The sequence below is a fragment of the Maniola hyperantus genome, chromosome 24 (genome assembly GCF_902806685.2).
Source record: "Maniola hyperantus chromosome 24, iAphHyp1.2, whole genome shotgun sequence".
Classification (NCBI taxonomy): domain Eukaryota; kingdom Metazoa; phylum Arthropoda; class Insecta; order Lepidoptera; family Nymphalidae; genus Maniola; species Maniola hyperantus.
In genome coordinates this window covers 728,559-734,141 of record NC_048559.1, presented here as the reverse complement: position 1 = coordinate 734,141, position 5,583 = coordinate 728,559, and positions in this window count along the sequence as shown.

Below are 5,583 nucleotides of genomic sequence, written 5' to 3'. Positions count from 1 at the left end.
AATGACATTTCGACTTTATAGAGCGTTGTCTCTGGCACTCATACCTATATGACGTTTTGTCGGTCTCAACGACAGAGATAATGCTCTACAAATCTGCTATCTCCTTCTAAAGGTCGATGTTTGGCTGCTAAACCTGCAGTATTCGGGAGAAAGTACTTACAGTAGGTACGTGGCAAAAAATAATGTACATCGACCTTTAGAAAGAGATGTCTCTGTCGTTGATGTATGAGTGACAGAGACAACGCTCTACAAAGCCGAAATGTCATTCTAAAGGCCAATGTGCATTATTTTCTGCCGCGTACTGTACAAATGAAACGAAAATAATAATAAAACAAAAATAAAAACTAACATCTTTTTACTATCACAATAATAATAATTCAATTAAAACCGTCAAAAGTAACTTACAATTAAGTTAAAAAAAATTAAAACATTTTTATTTCGTCGAAATTTCACTGAGAACTTTCTTCTTCTTTAGTCCCTTGTTGAATTTGTTTTTCTGGAAAATAATAGTAGATTGTACCACAAGGGCCTAAAACAAGCCATTTATGACCGAGTTATACACTATGCTTTTCACTTCGATTGCGAGGAAATCTAGATATATAAAATGAAAAGGTGACTGACTGACTGATCTATCAACGCACAGCTCAAACTATTGGACGGATCGGGCTGAAATTTGGCATGCAGATAGCTATTATGACGTAGGCATCCGCTAAGAAAGGGCTTTTGAAAATTCAACCCCTAAGGGGGTGAAATAGGGGTTTGAAATTTGTGTAGTCCACGCGGACGAAGTCGCGAGCATAAGCTAGTATTTGACATACTTATCGTCGATTCAGGATAAAACAGAGAGCTCCCCCACGTCAGTTCACTGATCACTGACAGAAATGTCAAGCTACGGTGGTAAAACGGTAATTCAAGAAAAAAGTTGTAAAGGCAAGAAAGAATGAGTCATCATCATCATCATCATCGTCAACCGATAGACCTCCACTGCTGGACATAGGTCTCTTGTAGGGACTTCCACACGGTCTTGCGCCGCCTAAATCCAGCGGCTCCCTGCGACTCGTCTGATGTCGTCCTGTGACGTTGTAAATTTTGAACTACTAACTAGCGTTTCGCTTTTAATAAAAATCAATTTTGTTCAAAGTATGTTGGTGCCACCTAGCATCAAGGTGCAGAACTACGCGTGGGTCGATGTTCAGAGTTCATTCGAGCCACAATAGATGGCGTTTGCTTCGTTGTCAATTGTCGTAAAAATAAAACAAAATAATTAAATAAAACCATAATATCATTTGTTTATTGTTAAGTCATTAACAAAACGGTTCTTATAATATATCCTTAGGTTCCGCAAATATTCAAAAATGAATTGGCTTCATGATCAAACTAAATGAGAGCGGCCACACTCGGGTTGCGTCTGGCAACACCGATTGGTGAGATTTAGAATTTTTCTGGAGTCAACATGTGAAGACGAATTTTTTCGTTCCAGGAAAATCTCACTCCTTTTCGCCCATGGCTTCGCCTGGGAAAATACAATAGTTATAAATTTAGTCATCCTAACGTATTTCAATGTTTCATCAATTATGGTGAGTGAAAAATCAAGGAATGTGGATTCGACAAAATGGCGGTTTGGTTAGAGAAAATCCTAATTTCATGATTTCCCTTTCAGTTCCAGCTATTTTACCTTCCCAAATAAATGAGGATAATGGGTTGTGGGTGGACTCCTGAAAACCATTGGTGGCCAGGAGTTCAATAGGTGAGTTGTGTTTGATCGGGAAAATTCCACGTGTCGAAATTTTCACACAGCACAAATTATAATCTTGTTTTTTCTTTGTTGCAGGGTTTCCGTTTGCGTTTCCGTTTTTAGTTTTCGGTTTTCCGTTTTTCGCTTTCGTTTTCCGTATTTATTTCTTTTGCACATTCACGTTGGCAACTTAATTCTATGGATAAGACTTGGTGAAAATCTTTGTAATGAAACATTTCGGTTGTGAGGAATCAAGTTAAATCGAGTTTTGGGAGCTTGGCCGATGCCGTCCAGCTACCTTGCAGTCTTCGCACCTACAAGTAAGCAAATGTTTGTATCCTGGAACAGTTTAGTGAACCTTCTTAGTGTATGTGTACAGTAAGAACCCTGTCTTTACTACTGAGCTTTTATTTTGAAACAATTTTATGAATTTTACTGTGTCATTGTCTATTCCATGCCAATGGCATCTTAAATTTAAAACATAGATTTTATGTACTATCTACCTAAGGCATTCTAATGTATCTAAATTAAGTCTTGGCATTAAGCTAGAATAACTAAGCATTATTAGCCATCATTATGTATTAAGCGACCCCGGTAAAAGTTACATTAAAAACAATTTTGCCTAACATCTAGCAAATTTCATTTATAACACCTCATATACATTACAAGGGAGTCGACGGCTAGCTTCTATTCTTTACTAGGTAGATAGATCAAGTAAGTAAAATTATTTTTTTTCCTCTAATCTTTGTAAGGTGGTTATAAACTGCATAGCAGTATTGATACCACATTTTCAGTGGCAAATGGAGACAAACTTGATTGCATGGGTTATATGTTTATTCCGATTACTTATAATTCCGTAACTCACATAATAAAATTTTTTGTAGTACCCTCTATAATAGCGGATGTTATTTTTGGCTGTGACTTTTGGAAAACATTTCAGTTAGCCCCTGGCATTTTTGATAATTTAGAATTAATTAAGGCACCTTCTCAATTTTACAATATTTGTGCGATTGATAATAAACAAATTCATACCATCACTTCTTTTGAAAACTTATCATCTCAACAGAAAGAATTAGCCCAGTCTGTAGTAAATAAATTTTTAGATATTTCTTCAGAGAAAATTGGATTGGGTAGAACAAAATTAATTGAACATGTTATTGACACCGGTGATGCCTTGCCAATAAAAATAAAACAATATCCACTTTCTCCCGAAAAGAAGGAAGCTTTAAGTAAAGAGTTAGATAGGATGCTGGAAATGGACGTAGTTACTCCGAGTGAAAGCCCTTGGAATAACCCAGCAATTTTAGTGAAAAAGGCAAATGGAGACTGGAGATTTTGCCTAGATTGCAGGAAATTAAATTCAGTGACAAAGGGGGATTCATACTCAATACCGTACATTCCACAAATTCTAGATAGCTTGAAAGAGGCAAGGTTTTTATCATCGATTGATTTAAGTTCAAGTTTCTGGCAAATTCCGTTAGCTGACGACTCTCAGGAAAAAACCAGTTTTACAGTTCCTGGTAGAGGGTTATTCAAATTTAAAGTCATGCCGTTTGGCCTATGCGGTGCACCAGCACGACAGCAGAGGTTAATGGACCAGTTATTTAATCAAAATTTTTGTAGTGATATTGAAAATGGAATAGTATTTTGTTATATAGATGATATTGTTATTTGTTCTGCTGATTTTGAAACCCATTTAATTTTATTAAACAGAGTTCTGGATAAACTAAAAATGGCTCAACTATCCATAAATTTTGATAAATGTAATTTTTTTCGAAACTCTTTGAAATATTTAGGGTATATAGTGGATGAATTTGGTTTACGCACAGATCCTGGAAAAGTTGCCGCAGTTTTGAACTTTCCGACCCCAAAAACTGCACAGGAGGTAAAGATTTTCCTAGGCACTTGTTCTTGGTACAGGCGCTTTATTAGGAATTTTTCAACCATCGCTGCACCACTCAATAGACTAACGAGTAAAGGAAAGAACGCACCTAAATTTGAGTGGAGCGAACAGGCAGAGGTAGCATTTAATACATTGAAGAATGCGTTGGTAACCGCACCTGTTCTTGCGGTACCGAATTTTGAAAAACCATTCAAAATACATTGTGATGCTTCTGCATATGGTGTTGGCGGTATGCTAACGCAAGAAACCGATGGTTGCGATCATCCCATTGCGTATGTCAGTAGGAGCCTAAATAAAAACGAAAGGAATTACAGCGCGACGGAACGCGAGGCTCTAGCTGTGATTTTTGCAGTGGAGAAATTTCAGGCTTATTTTGGTTCCAAGCCAGTCACAATTATCACAGACCATGCATCCCTAAAGTGGTTCTTAAACTTAGAAAATCCCTCAGGACGACTCGCCAGATGGGGTTGTAGATTATCACAGTATAATTTTGTTATCGAACATAGGAAGGGTTGTGATAATGTAGTTCCGGATACCTTGTCGAGACTCATACACGTAGATGTAGTTGGTGATCGTAATGATAACTCTAGTCAACAAGTTTTGGTAGATGACTGGTATGACAAAACATTTAATGGCTGTAAAATCAATCCAGCAAATTTTCCGAATTTTTGTATTTTGAACGATAAACTATATCGTTACAGTAAATGTAAATACCAGCTTCTCAGTGAGTTCGACTGGAAAGAGGTAGTCCACAAGAACGACATCCTTAGAATTATGCAACAAAACCATGCAGATGCAACTGCAGGTCATTTTGGTGTGTTCAAAACTCATCGCAGATTATCCCTCAGATATTTTTGGCGTGGTATGTATAAGGACGTGGTTGAGTACGTTAAGAATTGTGATACTTGCTCTGCGTATAAACACACGACATCAGCCACTCCAGGTCTGCTTGGGAAGCCTAAAGTCTGCGAGAGACCTTTTCAGGTCATTTCGGCTGATTTAGTCGGACCTTTGCCTAGGTCTAAATCAGGATTTACATTTCTTTTTGTGGTGACCTGTTGTTTTTCGAAATATACAATGTTGTTTCCGTTACGGCGTGCCACAGGTGCCGCTGTTGTTAAAGCGCTAGAGAATTTTGTATTTTTGAACCATAGTGTTCCAGAGACTGTGATTGTGGACAATGGGTCCCAATTTACAGGATCTGAATTCCGTAATCTCATTAAGCGTTATAATATTCCGAAATTACACTACACACCACTGTACACTCCGCAAGTTAACCTTGTTGAGAGGTACAATAAGGTTGTTATGACTGCTGTAGCCGCTTTTGTGAAAGATAACCACAGGTCCTGGGACGAAAACCTGTACAAGGTCCAGTTCGCCATAAACAGTGCGGTTAATGAATCCACTGGATTCTCCCCGTTCTTCCTTGTCCACGCTAGAGAACCGGTTTTAAATGGTTCCTTCTATAAGGACACGGATAAGGAGTACGAGGCCGGAATTCCAAGGGAGGAATACGCAGGAAAGTTTGGAACTTTGGAGGACATATTTGGTCAGGTTAGGAGAAATTTGTTTCAGGCTCATGCAGAGTATGCAACGCATTACAACTTAAGGCGTAGGTCTGCAAGCTATTCTGTTGGGGATATAGTGTGGAAAAAGACCTATCCACAAAGCGACGCTACAAATTTTTTCGCAGCTAAGCTGGCACCTAAGTATGAAAAGTGCAGGGTTGTCAAGGTTTTGTCACCTTTGGTTTATGAACTAGTTAGAGTAGCTGACAACCACCCAATAGGCACTTGGCATATTAAGGATATTAAGAAGTAGATATTTGCCATTACTTAGTTTGGTCTAAACTGTTTGAATATTTAAGTTATCAATATTCAATTAGGAATTTGAATGAGTGTAGTGATGTTCTGAGTTAACAGTTACATTACCATGGTTCAGTTGA